Raw genomic sequence first — 18,613 nt, 5'->3', positions numbered from 1 at the left:
TAGTATGTGAGGATCGATGAAATGGGGTAGATTGTCTTATAGATATGATATAATTTTGTTGATAACAGTTGGTGTCACACCCCAAAACCGGAACGGCGGAAACGTTCTGGGGTGGAGGACGTCATGTACAGTATCATAACAATGCATAATAGTAAAGACAAGCAACAACATCCATTGCATTAATATAATAATTTTAATACAAGCGTGTTCTGAATAGTTTGTAAAACACCAAAATGTATAATCAAAATAAAGATGAATCTTGTATGTGCTCCATCTTCTCAAAAGCTTCATCTGTACCTGTCTACTGATGACCTGAGAATACAAGTTATTTTGAAAGAGTTTATCAGCATAAAGCTGGTGAGTTCATAAGTATTTAGTGTCATTGCTTGTATAAAAATGTTTGTAACAACTTAATGTAGTAACTGATTTCAAATGTTTGTAAATAGTATACTCCCTAGAAAATCCTATATTTTCCAATAAAAATGTAGTCTTCTACCAAGACCCGATTGTTTGTGTATTTGTTCCTCATGTAGTGTAAGAGTTTTTCCTCAGTGAAACTATCATTTTGAAAATATAGTTTATTTAAACGTGTATGTGACAAAATCACAGTGTAATGAAATACAGACTCCAGGTAGTACTAAATGTATAGTACACCTCAGGCAGTCTAAAGTAGTAACATGTAGACTCCAGGTGGTATTAAATGAACAATACGCCTCGAAAAGTCTATTTTTTCCTTTAATTCTTAATTGGTTAATTAAAGGTTTGAATGTGAACTCGTATGTAACCATGCTGATCGACGGCTGAATAACGGATGACCCTCCAGGTCATATATAGTGAGGTAACATTTTGTCACCCCTTGGCCTTTCGGCTGGGACTGTAGCTAGCAGTCGGGATGTGGGAGTGTCTGTCCCATATAGATCTATACACATAATGCCCGCTCTCCCTCCAGGAGACTCTGGTTACAAGGTGATAGCACAATAAAGTGTCGTATCGAGAAGTAGTATGTCACATTCTGTTCATAGTATTCAAATGTTTATGTAGTATGTCATAGTGTAGTAATGTTTTCTCTGTACTAGTGTATAGTATGTTCTCCTGTATAGTGTATAGTATGTTCTCTTGTATAGTGTATAGTATGTTCTCTTGTATAGTGTATAATGAACATTTAGAGAATTACTTTCATACTAGGAATGGGGCGTTACAATTCTCCCCCACTTGTCTTAGACTTCGTCCTCGAAGTCTGCTGAATCTAAAAACAACTCCGGGTAGTGCTCCCTCATCTCCTCCTCGGGCTCCCGTGTCCACTCTGAACCCTTCCGGTGCTGCCACTGCACCTTCACTAGCTGAACCACCTTGTTCCTCAAGGTCTTCGTCTTCCGATCCAAGACCGCAATGGGTCTCTCGATGTAATTCATGCTACCATCAACCTGAATATCCTCCAATGGTACAACTGCTGAATCATCCGCCAAGCACTTCCGTAACTGAGAAACATGGAAGGTGCTGTGGATCTGGCTAAGCTCTGCTGGAAGATCTAGTCGATAAGCAACCCGACCCACCCGGGCCAAAACCCTAAACGGACCAATGAACCTGGGGCCCAGCTTTCCCCGCTTCCGAAATCTGATAACATTATTCCAGGGTTACACCTTCAGGAGGACCATATCTCCCACCTGAAACTCCAAATCCGAACGCCGCTTGTCGGCGTAACTCTTCTGCCGACTCTGAGCAGTCTGGAGCCTGCTCCGGACTTGCTGGATCCGCTCTGTGGTCTTCAGTACTACCTCCGTACTCCCCATGACTCTCTGACCGACCTCACCCCAACAAATTGGGGTCCTACACTTCCTCCCATAGAGCATCTCAAAGGGAGGTCGGTCTATGTTGGCATGTTAACTGTTGTTATACGAAAATTCCGCTAATGGAAGATACGTATCCCAACTGCCACCGAAATCTAACACGCATGCGCGTAGCATGTCCTCGATAGTCTGAATTGTCCTCTCGCTCTGACCGTCCGTCTGAGGGTGGAAAGCGGTGCTGAAATGGAGATGAGTACCCATCTCGTCGTGAAACCGCTTCCAAAACCTGGAAGTAAACCAAACATCTCGGTCTGACACCACCGAGACAGGCACTCAATGTCGTGCCACTACCTCTCGCATATAAATCTCGACCAACTTCTCGGCCGAGATGCTCTCCTAGATCGGTATAAAATGGGCGCTCTTTGTCAATCGATCCACGATAACCCATATCGAGTCCACCCCACGTGCGGTACAGGGAAGCTTAGTAATGAAGTACATAGTGATGTCCTCCCATTTCTACACAAGAATTTCTAACGGCTTCATCTTGTCGTGGGGCCTCTCGTGCTCTGCCTTGACCTTCCTGCAGGTCAGGCATCTCTCCACATACCAAGCTATGTCCCGCTTCATGCAGGGCCACCAATAATCGGGTCGAAGATCTCTGTACATCTTCGTCGTCCCTGGATGGATGGAGAACAGAGACTTGTGAGCCTCATCCATCAACACCTGTTGTACTCTGCCCCAGTACGGTACCCAGACCCTCCCATGCAGGGTCAGCAATCCTCGACTATCATAATCAAACGAAGCTACTCGGCCCACTATCCTCTCGCACTTCTGGCGTTCTTCCTTCAAGCCCTCAACCTGTGCCTCCCTAATCTGCTCTAGCAGTGGACAAATCACTGTCATCCTCAAACAGATGTCTCTGATCGGAGCCGCTACCGCCTTGCGACTCAGGGCGTCGCCCACTCCGTTGGCCTTGCCCGGGTGGTAGAGGATCTCACAATCGTAATCCTTTACCATGTCTAACCACCGACGTTGCCTCATGTTCAAATTCGGATGATCCATGAGGTACCTCAAACTCTTGTGGTCCATGTAAATAGTACACCGGACCCCATAGAGGTAATGCCGCCAAATCTTGAGGGCGAACACTACAGCCCCCAACTCCAAATCATGTGTCGGGTAGTTAGCATCGTGAGGCTTCAACTGTCTCGAGGCATAAGCTATCACATGCCCCCGCTACATCAACACTGCTCCCATACCTGTGATCGAAGCGTCACAGTAGACTACAAAGTCATCTACTCCCTCTGGCAGGGTAAGAATCGGCGCCTCGCACAGTCGTTGCCTGAGCATCTCCAAGGTTGTCTGCTGCTCAGGACCCCGGCGAAACACCACCGACCTCTTGGTCAGTCGGGTCAGCGGAACTGCTATCTTGGAGAAATCCTGGATGAATCTCCGGTAGTACCCTGCCAAACCCAGGAAGCTCCGAATCTCGGATGGAGACTTCGGGACTTCCCACTGCGTCACGGCCTCTATCTTGGCCGGATCGACTAATATGCCCTTCTGGTTGACGAGGTGTCCCAGAAACTGCACCTTGCGCAACCAGAACTCACACTTGGAGAACTTTGCGAAAAGCCTCTCCCTCCTCAAGGTCTCTAACACCTCCCTCAGGTGTTCCTCGTGCTATTCCTCTGTCTTGGAATAGACTAAGATGTCATCAATGAATACTATCACTGACCGATCCAGCATCGGCCTACACACGCGATTCATGAGCATTGGTGAGCCCAAACGACATCACCACAAACTCATAATGACCATAGCGAATCCTAAAAGCGGTCTTCTGCACATCATCATCTCTGACTCGCATCTGGTGGTATCCGGACCGTAGATCAATCTTGGAGAACCAAGATGCTCCCTGAAGCTGGTCGAACAAATCATCTATCCTCGGGAGTGGGTAACGGTTCTTTACCGTCACCTTGTTCAGCTCCCGGTAGTCTATGCACATACGGTGCGACCCGTCCTTCTTCTTCACAAATAGGATCGGGGCTCCCCATGGTGAACTGCTCGGCCTGATAAAACCCTGGTCTAACAGCTTTTGCAGCTGCGTAGACAACTCCTGCATCTCGGGAGGAGCCAACCGATATGGTGCCTTGGCTATCGGAGCCGCACCGGGGACCAGGTCAATCCGAAACTCAACCTGTCTCTCCGGAGGTATCCCAGGCAAATCCTCTGGGAATACGTCCGGGTACTGTCGTACTACTGGCACATCGTCGACTGTCGTCTTACCCTTATCCCAGGTATCCATGACATAAGCAACATATCCCACACAACCTTGCTGAAAATAGCGTCTCGCCCTCGCTGCTGTACAAAGAACCGGTCCTCGCTGTGGCCTCTCGCCCTGAATAACTAACTCTCCCCCATTAGGAGTGCGAACCCTCACCAATTGTAGCTCACAATCAATCACTGCTCCATTGGAACTCAGCCAATCCATACCCACTATAACCTTATTCCCTCGCAGGGGAATAGGAACCAAGTCTACTGAGAACTGTTCATTAAATAATTGTAGTGTACATCCTCTATGAACTCTCGCGACCCTGACGGTCCTATCATCTGCTATCTAAACGTCGAGTGGACAATCGAGCTCCCCCAGAGCTCTGCTAAATCGCTTGCTAAGTGCAAGCGACACAAACGATCGGCTAGCCCCCGAATCAAACAATACCATGGTTGAAATGCCGTTCACTAGGAACGACCCTATAAACAACACATAAACATGAGTAATAATCAAGAGTAATAGAGAGAAAATGGAGAAAATACGTACCAGCAACCAAATCAGGAGTCGCTCGCGCCTCCTCTGCTGTCAACTGGAAAGCTCTAATCTTCGCCACTGGCGCCTCAGCACGTCCCTGTCGGCCGTCTGTAATCCTCAGTGTGGTAGGAACGGGTACCACCACCTGTCCTGTAGGTGCTAAACTCGGACACTGGGACTTTTTGTGTCCCTTCTGATTGCAATGGAAGCAAATCAGATCAGATGTTGTGGTGGTAGTGGTAGTAGCTGTACAATCCCTACTAATATGCCCAGTCCGACCGCACTTGAAGCAGCCGGAACTTCCCGCCTTGCACACCCCATCGTGCAACCTGCCACACTTGCCACACCGACTGTGGCTCTGTTGTCCCCTAGACCTGTGATCGGACACCTTGGGCTTTTTTCCCGAACCTCCTGCGCCAGATGTCACCTATGGCTTCCTCTTCCTCTCCATCTCTAGATCAATCTCCCTCTCACGAGCCCTCGCAATCATGTCCTCCAGCGTCTTGCAGCTGGAGCGGCTCACAAACTGGCGGATATCACTCCGCAACATCTCATGATATCGGGCCTTCTTTATCTCCTCATCCGCCACATACTGCGGAACGAGGAGGGCCCTCTCCCTGAACTTGGCGGTAATCTCCGTCACAGTCTTTGTCGTCTGCTGGAGGTCCTGAAACTCCCTAGCAAGCTGTTGCACCTCAATAACAGGTGCGAACTCGGCTCTGAACCTGGTCGTGAAATCACTCCAGCTCATAGCATCCAACACAGTGTCATCTCCAATAGCTCTCCCGACCTCCTCCCACCAATCTCGTGCCCTGTCCTTCAGAAGACAGGATGTTAATCTGACCTTGTCCCCCTCGGGACATCTACTGGTGCGGAACACGTTGGCGAACGCCAACCACCTGGTACTCGCAATGGGGTCCCGAGCCCCATGGTAGTCGGGAGCTCCACAAGCTCTGAACTCCCTGAACCTCAATGTGCACGATCCCATCATGGCCGCTAACTCAGTACGGAATGTGCCTAGCTTCTCATCCAACAGCTCAAGAATACCCTCCTTGACCGATCCAAAGATCACAGGAGTCTGCTCAAGTATGCTATGCGTGACCTCGGAAGAGATGAACTCTCTGGTCTGCTTATCCAAATGCTCGGCTCCCGAGCCTGAACCTGATCCCTCTCCGGCACCTAAACTGCCGACTGCTGGTCTAGGGCGTAAAACCACCATTCTTAAACACATAATAACAATCATCAGAAATACTGACATAACTAGAGAGATCACATCTACCACAAGTTTCTTGGTCTTGTCTCAGCCTTCCTCATTCGAGTACGGATCCTCTGCTTTCAGTAGTACGGGCCCATACTACCTTCCACATCTATCCGTACTTTCCTCAAGAACTGCCTTGACTCCACCAAGTCCCTTCTACTGCTACTGATCTCTGCTACTATCATCCTAGGCTTGCCCTAGGGTAATCACTGACCCACTCTCTGCCATCATCTGCGTAAGAAGTCCCTGCTTTCTTCCCCTACCTAGCTTGTAAATACTATTACATATCACTCAGACTAGATAATTCTTCGAATGAGAGATCCTACCCTACAACGGTTGGACTCAGACAAGAGCTGCGAAATAGGGTTAGACCTAACCTTCTGAAATTATTTGGTCCTTGCAATATGTAACTTAACATATTTGTTTACTAGTTAGTGAAAGACAGCTAGAACTCCTGAAAGCACAAAGCAAGCAGCATTCGGACATCGAGTGCACATAATCAAACATATACTAATCAGGCTATCATACTGACTAATCTATACTAGCATGCAGTTCTCATAAAGTTGAACACATATAACAAGCACATAAGGCATCCTTCCTAGATCCTTAGTCCTAATCTAGCATGTTGTTCTAATAAAGCTGATAATCATAACATAACATAATCTTGTATGGGTAATTTGGGAGTACTTACTTGAGCTCGGCTGATTGCATGCACACACCCTTTTCTCTTTTCAAAATTCTTTGCTATTTTAAAAAAAATTCTTTTATAAAAATGATTTTCTTTTTGAAAATTTCTATACCAATTCCTTAGTTTGAGTTCAGACACACTCGAAAGTGTGCCCGAATACCTCAAACCAAGGCTCTGATACCAACTTGAAACATCCCAAAAATACAACCCAAAAATTTCGATTTTAAAACATTATCAAAACCATCAACCATCCAAAATCGTAAGTAAAATCATAATCATGTATCATAAAACATCATAGTATCTGTCTCAAATCAAAATCGAATCATCAGAGAGAACTCCCAGGCTGTGACTGTGGTGTGTGCCATGCGATCAACCCAAGCCCTTCCCTTTGCTAGTGGAAGTACATGAAACCAAAACTGAAAACTGTAAGCACAAAGCTTAGTGAGCTCCCCCAATCTACCACATACCACACAATAACACAAATAACACATACTGGGCCTTGCCCACTGCATCGTGCCCCGCCCGGCATCGGACCGAAGTCCGGCATAATCTGGGCCCCGCCCACTGCATCGGGCCCCGCCCGGCATCGGACCGAAGTCCGGAATAACTTGGGCCCCGCCCACTACATCGGGCCCCGCCCGACATCAGACCGAAGTCCGGAATAAGCTGAACATAACATAACAAGGACATATAGCATAATCACATCCTGCATCGCACCGAAGTCCGGATCATATAACACATATCACAAACATGCATGAATCACGAAGACATCAAGCATACATACTACTGCCTCGGGGCCTGCCCGGCATCGGACCGAAGTCCGGAACTACTATCATCTAACCGGTCCGGCATTGTGGCCGTAGACCCGTTCCTATTGGAAGGAAACTCACCTTGTATGGCTGACTGCTGAAAAACTAGGCGAGAGATTCCTATTTGCTGCTTCGGCGACTCTCCGGCTATAATTCCATAACAACACTTATGTGACACCAGTCAAATTTACGTTAAAAATAAATTGATCAATAATCGTAATTAGGATGAACAAAGTGGTAGAGATTGTAACAAGGTTTCCAAAAATATAAAGAACACTGAAATCCAAGTTATAACGAAGAAGTTATGACCAATCGAAAATCCGCGACAAAACTGGCAAAACACTGTTTAGTGTAAAAAGTGAATTTTTGATAAAAGGCTTTTTAGCCTTAACAATCTAAATGAAAGTTGTAGAATATGTTAAACCAAGAACGTTCATAAAAGAACGTAAAAATCTGACTTCGTATGAAAAAGTTATGATTTTTCTAAGTTTCGGTTTAGCAGTAGACAGCTAAAAATTCGAAATATAAATCGATCGATATTTAGCCGACACAACTTAAACGAGAATCAAAGGTCTCGTCAAAATTAGTACAACGGTAAAAAGACAGACGAAAACGGACGTCGGATGACGAAGTTATGAATTTTTAACGGATTTCCTGTCCCGGTCTGTTAAAAATAATAATATTAAAAATAAAATCAAAATTAGCCGACGAAGTCTAAACAAAAGTCGTAGTGTATAATTTTACCTACGCGTGTATATAAAGAACGCCAAAAATGAAGCTCGTATGCGAAAGTTATGAATTTCGCAAGTTTTTGACACGAAAATCAAGAAAATGTTGAAAACCGAGAATTTTCGCAAGGACCCCCTTCAGCCACGTCACCTCGCATGCGAGGCCTCCATGTGTCGTCTTCTGATTGGACCGCAGATGCGCGTGTCACCTGCTGATTGGTCCGAAGTCGTCACAGGCGCTCCTGATTGGACCGTTCGGTCCACTCCTGATCCGACACCGCCGAGGAAGCTTCCGAAACCGCCTCCAGCTTCGCTCCTCCTTCTGACGCGTGGCTGCTGAGTCATCCTCCCCTCGCATGTGAAGCTTCCGCATGTCCTGCTGACTCGCCTTCACCATCGCCAGTTGTCCGAGCCTCACCACTTGTCCGATGACACACCTCTTCGGCCGAACCCTCGCACCCCTATATAAAGGGTGCGGGACTTCTCGGATTTGAGAGGTTTTTCACCGCAAATTTCACCATTTTTCACCTTTTCACCCCCTAAACTTTCTCACGACCCCCCAAGGCCCCGGTATCGTGTCTAAAACCCGAAGCAAGCCCCGGAGCCCCGGAATTCTCGAGAAGATAACCTCTTTCCAGTCGAAGTGTTGCCCGCATAAAGCCGGTTTTTACTCAAAAACTCACGGTTTCTTCGAGAAAGATCATCTATAGAAAGGAAACGCTGCCCGAATCACCGCTTATCAAAGTGAGTTCATACCCCTATAATTGACCTTTTTAATGGTTTTTAAATGCTTTTTAGGGGGGGGGGGGGGGGATACAAGTTTAACACAATATAAATTGTGTTGATAATTGTATGTGATAATAATCACACAAAGGGTTTCCGTATGCTTTTAAGAATTATCAAATACTTCCAAAATGACTTAAAGCCATGTTAAATCTTTAAAGTCATGTAAACTCCGTTAAACTCTTTGAAAAAGGTTTTATAAACTATTTCAAATTATAATTGCTAAAATCAGGTTTATATATGTATAAATATATAAATAAGATTTGAGGGGCTTAGGACTAATGAATTATCTTGTTCTGTTTCCTTGTTTGGATGTGGAATTAAGGTGACGTTATTTGTCCGAAGGTCGTTTCCTTCTTAATTATATATATATATATATATATATATATATATATATATATATATATATATATATATATATATATATATATATATATATATATATTATACATATATGATTATAAAAGGTTACTCCATTCGGTATCATTACCTTTGTATTATGCTGAGCAAAGGTGTTCATCCATGAGAAATCATGCTAATCAGATAGAACATATAAATTATAATAGGTATAATTTATGATTCAAAACTAAATATACAAGTATGATTCACGACTGTATACTTTCCAAGGAAATTACCAACAATTCATTTATCTATACCAGGATATGTATAATACCTTTAATATATGAATAACATATTAAAGAAGTAATAATACATCATATCGGGTTTGCATTAACAAAGGTACAATACAGAGTACCAGGGTTAGCAAACACGGGGTAATAATACATCATACCGGGTTTGCATTAACAAAGGTACAATACAGAGTACCAGGGTTAGCAAACACGGGGTAATAATACATCATACCGGGTTTGCAGTAACAAAGGTACAATACAGAGTACCAGGGTTAGCAAACACGGGGTAATAATACATCATACCGGGTTTGCATTAACAAAGGTACAATACATAGTACCAGGGTTAGCAAATACAGGGTAATAATACATCATATCGGGTTTGCAGTAACAAAGGTACAATACAGAGTACCAGGGTTAGCAATCACGGGGTAATAATACATCATAAATCTTGTTGAAACAATAAATTTGTGAGACTCTTCATGGTGTACTTATCTAAGTACGACCTTAAGTCTTGACTTATTAACCAGAATCTCTTGTAGGGAGAGCGTGAATTTGTGTATAGATCTATATGGGACTGACAATCCCGCACCTTTGCTGTTCGCTATAGTTTGGCCGACAGGCCTAGGGTGTCAAATATCATACCGTTTCTGACGCCTGAAGAACGTCGTCGCAGGCATATCAATCGTATTAGTATGGTTAATAGAACTCACATGCATAAAACAACGAGTGAATTACTAAGTAATATACTTCTCTTAAAACAGTAAGAAAAGATAATTACATCCTGACCAAATATACCTTCTGTTAGTTTTTACTTACAGTAAAGTCTACGGATCATGAAATCAAGTATGACAAATATACTTGTACTTCTGGTTTTGGAAAATTTAAAACCACAAGGCAGTATTATGGATAATATAATATTTTCTAGGATTAATACTAATGTTTTACTGTAGAACGGATAAAACAAAGAATACTTTTACAAATGAAACGGTTTATGGGATTAAACCACTTTTACAAAGGAAACGGTTTATGGGATTAAACCACTTTTACAAATGAAACGGTTTATGGAATTAAACTACTTTTACAAATGAAACGGTTTATGGGATTAAACCACTTTTACAAATGAATCGGTTTATGGGATTAAACCACTTTTACAAATGGGAACTTAGTCATTCACCTTCTGTAAACTAGTATAACATAAAGGACCTTTAGTGGTTAATTCTATAATTCCTTAGTTTTTACATCAGAGTTATACATAAGTAATATCCGATTGACAGTGAAATGTGTGATTTCCGCCTTACTTCATGTTCCTTGTTTGGTTGTGGGCTTAGGGAAGATACACCCATTTAACTGTCCATTCGATATTGGGTTATATATAATTAGTATAAACTAAGTAATTACAGCGGGAAACTATTGAGGTTATCAATCTATCACCTCAGGAAAAATAGGATTTTCTGGAGGAACCAGTGAACTTATCCAAAGAACTTAGGGTATACTTAACAGAGCTAAAATACTTATGAACTCACAAGCTTAAATGTTGATCTACTCTTTCCAAATAACTTGTATTCTCAGGAATCCAGTAGACAGGTACACTCCCGAAACTTTTGAGAAGACTACCTAGTATCGTACCGCGACTTTTGTCTTCCACTGTACCTACTTTGGTGTTTGAATATGTAATGTTTAAACACTTATGTAAAACTTATACTTATTAATGCAATGGTTGTTTGTACTTTGATTACTATATTGCATGTGTTGTGATACTTACCTGAAGTCCTCCGCCCCCGAACATTTCCGCCGTTCTGGTTTGGGGGTGTGACAACTTAATCAAAAACTAATAATCTCTCTTAGGGTAAAATGACCATTTTACTCTTCTGATCAAAGTCAACGCTAAGGTCAAAGTCAACTCTCAGTCAACCCAACTCGCTGAGTCCCTCTACCGGCTCGTCGAGTTCTTATGTTTCCGAGTCTCACTCCTGTCCAACTCGCTGAGTCATCTCCTTAACTCAGTAGTATCACTCATAATCGAAGAAGGGTTTGGGGACATTGATCCGACTCGTCGAGTCCCAAGAACAAATCGGCAAGTCCATTACATGCACAGACTATACAGTTGTTCCTAGGTGATTCCACTGCCTCTAATTCATAGATCTGGACTCCTTAGGCTAGAATAACACGTAAAGTTGCTAACTTTACGTTCATACACGATGCTATGAAGCTAAATCACCCGAAACAAGATAGAAATGAGAGTCTAGGGCATAGAATGGGATCTTGGCTGAATAAAGGTGGTAACTTTGAGCTTCTGGAGCTCAAGAGTGCCCAGATCTAAAGTCCTTATAGTCCCAAAAGCTCTCTACCCGAAATTATCTTGGAAAGGACCCCAAAAGTGGCAACAAACAAGCTTTCAAGAAGATCTAAGTGAAAATAAGCCAAGGTACAAACTTTATACCTTCAAGAGCTCTGAAATGCAAATAAAACTCTGGATCGTCTGCCTCTTCTTGAATCACCAATGGATCTCTTCCTTCTCCTAACTTCAAATCACACAAAAAAAATGGCAAGAAAAGCTTTAAGACACTCAATAGTTGTTAGGGTTTTCGAGAATGGACTGTGGAGGTGATGGAGGTTGGGGTGAGGACTCATAATGATGCTTAAATAGGGTGCAAACCCTAAGGATTAGGGTTTCCTCCTGATGGACCTACTCGTCGAGTCCATTTTCCGACTCGTCGAGTAGTCCACTTAAACCCCGCAGTCCAGCTCGCACCTACTCGATGAGTTAGGGCTACAAACTCGTCGAGTAGCTCTTATAAAATGAACATTTAGAGAATTACTTTCGTACCAGGAATGGGGTGTTACAATATCAAGCTTTCCAACAATTCCAACAACAACAATTCCAACCACAACCATCACAACCCCCTCATTCGCCGGATTTTGTTCCGGAAACTCAACCTTCAACACCACCTCAACCTAAAAAAAAGGAAAAAAACCGGCCCGACCCAACACCACCCAAGAAAGGGTCCCATGGACAAAAGACGAAGAAGAAAAGCTCACTAAGGCATGGATTTCGGCTTCCCAAGACCCGATTGAAGGCGATAGTCAAACGTTCGGTTGTTTTTGGGAGAAAGTCAGTGCGTGTTTTATGAGTTAACGGGAAGTGAAAGTCTAAATCTCGATCAAATTAGCTCCAAATGGCGCGATATTCGACTCAAATGCACCGAGTTTGGAGGAATTTACAACAACCTCCTAAACATACGAAAAAGCGGGTCAAATGATTTTGAATTTTTCAAGGCGGATTTGGATCAATTTGAAAAAACAACGGCAACCCGCAAAGCTTTTCTGTATATGAAACCTTGGCTAAAGTTGAAAGATACTCCGAAATGGAAAGAGCAAACGAAAGGAAGTTCACAATCTTCCGGTTCAAAGCGTTCAAGAAACCCCGACGGAACGTCTCAACAATCAGACGGCCGAACACATTTCGACATCAACGACGAACCACTCGATCTTGAAGGCGAGCAACCTCTTCGTCGGCCCGTTGGAAGAAATAAAGCAAAAAAAACGGTTTCAACGTCTTCGGGATCTAGTGTTATGGATCAATTTGGAGAGAAATTTGAGCGTTATGTTCACGTTCAAGAAACGAAGGCGGAGATATTGAGTCGGGTAGAACAAAAAATGATAGAAACACAATCGGTGATTCAAACAAAAACCGATATGGAAATCTTGAAAATGAAAGCGGACGACCTCGACGACGAAGATTTGGAGCTATTTCTTGCGATGAAAGAATCTGTTCGAGTCCGACATAGGAATAGGGGATAGTTTTTTTAGTTAAACTTGGTAATTTTAGTTTTTTTTTCTAATGTTATTTTTATTTTTATTTTTATTTTATTTTAATTAATTTAATTTTTATTTCTAATGTTATTTTTATTTTTTTATTTTAATTAATGTAATTTTTATTTTTAATGTTTTTTTTATTTTTTTTATTTTAATTAATGATATTTGGTATTTTAAATTAATGAAAACTAGTATTTAAAAAATAAATTATATGATTTTTTATGTATTTTTGAATTAAATTTAAATAAAAAATAAGGTGGAGTGGTGTGTTTAGTGGTAGGTATCTCGTGGTTAGTGGTAGGGAGTGTGGTGATGATGTGTGACCCATCACTTTAATGGTTAGCGGTGGGTATAACGGATGACCTTATATGGACTTTGCAAAGTGGGCTAAAAGTGCATGTAAAATTGAAGAGAATAATAAATATATGCATAACAAGTGTCAAATTTAAGGCCCCAAATTTTTAGGGGGGCATGGGCCGTTGCCCACCTCACCCGGGGCTGAGAGTATTCCAACAACCCAACACCTCATCCATCTCCATAGTCATATTCTTTTCCAAATATAGTTTTTACTATGCTATTTACAAATATTTTTTTCTAATATATCAAGTGAAAATTACCAAATATCTCTTTTTCCAAATACAATTTTCTTTCTATATATCATACGAAAAAAATGGATTTCTTTTTTCATTTTATCTTTATTTGTTTATTTTTTGAGCTTAATTAAAAATTAAGAACAAGAATTCATTTAACACGTATCGCCAGTATTTTTATTAATTGTATGTATTAATAATGTTTTCACAAGGACTTGAATCGATCTGTATACAAAACTAGAAAGAAAAGAAATCACATAGATAATTTGATTCTAGTAACATTTCTATTTCAAAAATAACTTTTTTGGATGTAAGAAATCTGGTCCACAATATGTTCATATTCATTCATGTAGTAGATTATCATATTATTCTTTAAATAGATTAAACTGGTTTTTAGAGTGTATAATTAGAATACATAATACTGTGTATAATTAGAATACATAATACTACCTCCATCCTATATTTATTGTCCACTTTTGACTTTTAAAGTCTTTATTCTTCAATTTTGACTTTAAATATCACTAGTACAAAAATGACCTACGGTCACACTTTCCGAAAAACGACATGTCACACTTTTTATTAAAAGTAATTTAGAGACTGTTTTTTGATACATTTAAATTAGTTTGTGTGGCCATTGTATAGATAATCAAAACTTTAACCACACTTAATTATACCAAATGTGACAAATATTAGCCACACTCGAACATTGAGGCCATAGGTCACAATCAGCCACATGTATCGATTAACATTGTCATACATTTTTTATAAGCGAAAATAGATAAACGTATTGTGATATGAGGCAATTGTATGTGTGTCTATAACCTGGTGCCTTTTTAGACACATAACAGACAAAGTAGCTAAAAGGTGATACATATGGTCACACTAAATATTTGTGTGTCCATAGGGCGGTTCTGTACTAGTTGTACTTAGTAAACGCAAGAAAACAAGTTAGTATTGGTTGTTTATGGTCATGTACCTTTTATTACGCGTGTCAAAATATGAAGAATTGGTTTTGAGAAGAAAACAATATTGTGAGTGTAGGTAGCATTTAGTTATGATTAAAGTTATTATATGTGTCTATATGTAAATATAGTTATAAAAGAACAATAATGTCTTATCAGTATAATTATGGGTCGTCCATTGAATATGTTACTATAATTATGTAATGTTCATTCTGGTTGTACTATATTGTATGTGTAAATTTAAAGAATAGACTTCATAAAATGAAAATTTATTGTTGTAAGTATTCATTGGTGACTTATTAATGTATTTTGTGCTTCTCACCTATATCTTCTACAATAATCAAATCTTGATAATATTATTTCAAAAAGTTACTTTTAGTATGTATGTTTATGTGCCTTTTATTACGTGTGTCCAAATATGATGAATTGACTTTGAAAAAAACAAAATATTGTGAATTTAAGTTACATTTATTTATGGTTACAATTATTATTATGTGTTTGTATGTATGTAATGGTTAATCTTTTTGTACTAGTGTATGTTTAAATTTGAAGAACAGTCTTCACCAAAACACCTTTTGTTGACTAGTGAAACATTTGACTTATATAGAGCCAATGATTCCCACCCAAATAACTTTGGGACCGGTTTTTCAAAAAAAAAGTCATGATTTTCATTAGAAGATCGTTGTAATTGCCTACAACAATTGAGTTTTGGTCATATATTAGTTTGACTTATGATACTACTATCGTCATATAACAGTTAGAGTGATGTCAACATGTACAAAACAAATTGTTAAAGTTGCAACTGAAGGGATCCTTCAAGTCGACTAAAATACCCTCCAGAATGGGACATAAATCGTTGCTAGGGTTAGTACCAATTTCTGCATCCAAAACACTCGAAAGCCAAACATAAAGTATTTCATGCATCTATCAAGACCTGCATCAAAATGGTTTATCTTTACTTTAAACATAGTAAATGATTACAATACAATACTTTAAAATGGCTATAATTGTATTTTTGACCAACATGTTAAGTATAGACGTAAATGACCTGTATAAGCAAGCCACTTCATTTTGTTCATATTGACAAATTGATCATGTTGTTCATATTGAACAAAACCAATAAAATGAGCCTTTACATTGAAAATGACCATAAGGGTCCAGGAAGTTATATGTATGTGGGTTGAAATTGTCTCCAAATTAGGGGTGTAAACGAGCCGAGCCGAGCCGAATACTACCAAGCTCGAAGTTCGGCTCGACTAAAATACTCGGGCTCGAAACTCGGCTCGAACTCGACTCGAGTCTTGATTTTAAGCTCGAGCTCGGGCTCGTGAAATACTCGACAGTCTCGAGCTCGACTCGGCTCGGCTCGACTAATATTTAAAAAAAATCAAAATCACTAAATTGAGTAAGAAATATTAAACATTCCACATGAAAATGTCCAAACTACCAAAAAAACCACTATTAATCACCTAATATCAATATAATATCAACCATATATGTCATAATTGAATAATTATAAAGAAATGACATATATGCTATAAATGAAGAATTATAAAGAAATGGCATATATGTAAATTTTTACACTAAGCTCGACTAAGCTCGCGAGCCTTACAGGCTGAGTATTTTAGTACTCGAGCTCAACTCGATAAGGTACTCGAGTAGCTCGAGCTCGAGCTCGGCTCGATTGAGGTCGAGTCGATTTTGAGTATTTTCCGAGTCGGTCTCGAGTTTCTCACGAATTGGCTTGTCTCACTTACACCCCTACTCCAAATAAGATAGTAAGATACTACCTAGAATCCCTTTACGACATCATGTCGGGGATCAAGGTTTAGCCTTTCCCTTCTACAAACAATAGTAAAGATTATAGTATGTTAAAAGAATTAAAAACATTATTTCTACAAATGTAAAGAATGGCATCATCAAGATTGACATAGAAAGGATTGAGAAAAATACCCCGGCCTGTCCTTAATCTCATTCTGTTGCCTTATACTTTGGATTTGAAAATAGAAAGGATTGACAAAAATACCCCTGCTTGTCCTCAATCTCAATCTCTTGACTTGCACTTTGGATTTGAAAATAGAAAGGATTGACAAAAATACCCTTGCTTGTCCTCAGTCTCAATCTGCTGACTTACACTTTGGATTTGAAAATAGAAAGGATTGACAAAAATACCCTTGCTTGTCCTCAGTCTCAGTCTGTTGACTTACACTTTGGATTTGAAAATAGAAACGATTGACAAAAATACCCTTGCTTGTCCTCAGTCTCAATCTGCTGACTTACCCTTTGGATTTGAAAATAGAAAGGATTGACAAAAATACCCTTGCTTGTCCTCAATCTCAATCTTTTAACGTATTCTTTGGGTTTGGAAATATAAAGGATTAACAAAAATACCCTTGCTTGCTCTCAATGTCAATCTGTTTAGGTAATCTTTTTTTTAAGCTTTCTATTAACAATTAACATGAATATTAAAAAATAAAAGGGTAAAATTCAAAGTAAAATGTCATAATCATATATTTCAATTTACTATATTAACCTTTTTTATAGCCACCATTCTTATCCAATCCCACCACAAACCACCATTATTTCACACACATGCAATCCATCCTCCTTTTCCTAAAGCTCACCCAGTTTTCCTTGTCCTAACACCACATTAATCTATGGATTATTCAAGATAAGCTTATGAAAAAAATACCCCTGATGGTATAAAAATATCAACAGAGATTTAAAGTATACAACTCTTCATTTTATTGTTCAAAACCAAAACAAATCAACTTGCCTTAGAATACTTGGGCCAATATCAACAACCTTGGATGCCTCTTGTATTTACTATGAATGAGCTAAAGATTTATTTACCAATATACAACATTTTCACCATTTTATCTTGATTGCTTGCGAATACAAATCAGTTTCTTAAGAAAACTTATTGGCTGTCAAAACCCATTACAGTGAGTAAACATATAACTCCCTGTTACATAGTGAATAGATTGTCAATTGAGATTATATGAAATAACGAAAACAAGATACTTCATATAACAATATGGTTTACCTAGAGAGAGATAGATAGAGAGAGAGAGAGAGACTGAGTGGGTGAGTGAATGAAATTTTGCCAGAGGAAGCCTTAACAAAAGCGGATGAATTCTTGCAAGAAATTACAGCATTCCTCACCGAAAATTACAACAACAGTCATCGTCGGAGAAAGAGGGGGAGTCTCAACCGATAGGTGCAGAGGTCCTTGACGGCGACGTGGATATACTGTCGTGGAGAGTGGCATGGATCGATGGATCGACTACAACACACAAGGGATGGGAGCATAACAGGTTTCTTGATAGAAGGCACTGGTCGTCGATGATGGCCATGGGATTTTGTCGCTTGTGAGGTAGCATATTAAGGCGAAGGAGACTACAAAGTTAGATAGAGAATGAAAGATATAATCAGATAGGGCATGCTTGGGTGAACGAAGGAAACGAGGAAGAAGAGGGTAAATGAAAGATAAGTGTGGGATTTCTAATTTTTAGTGAAAATTTGTAACAACCAAATATTCTTAAAATAGATTAAATAATATAATTAGAAAAATATTTAATAATATTGATTATATACAATTAATAAATTATAAGATTTTTCTATGGTTTGTCATATTCATGTGTTGAGAATAATTATCAAAACATTTATGTGTTTGTTTATATTATTTCAACTTATTGTGTGGTTAGGTTTTAACAAATGTAAAATAACTTTTGAACATTTTTTAATTTATTTATCATCATAC

The 18,613-nt window shown here is 40.0% G+C and overlaps 1 long non-coding RNA gene across 1 annotated transcript; it reads right to left on the bottom strand.

The window, feature by feature from the left end:
* Positions 1–16,395: 16,395 nt before the first annotated feature.
* On the bottom strand, positions 16,396–18,344 carry LOC145122793 (uncharacterized). The gene is made up of 2 exons (XR_013714735.1): positions 16,804–18,344; positions 16,396–16,692 (listed from the first exon to the last, which is right to left on the bottom strand). It is a non-coding gene; the product is annotated as an uncharacterized LOC145122793 (long non-coding RNA).
* Positions 18,345–18,613: the final 269 nt, after the last annotated feature.

This window comes from Lactuca virosa, chromosome 6 (genome assembly GCF_052849685.1).
Source record: "Lactuca virosa cultivar CGN04683 chromosome 6, Lactuca_virosa_CGN04683_v6, whole genome shotgun sequence".
Taxonomy (NCBI): Eukaryota; Viridiplantae; Streptophyta; class Magnoliopsida; order Asterales; family Asteraceae; genus Lactuca; species Lactuca virosa.
Note: the sequence above shows the minus strand (reverse complement) of the source record. Positions and strands in the feature narration are given on the sequence as shown.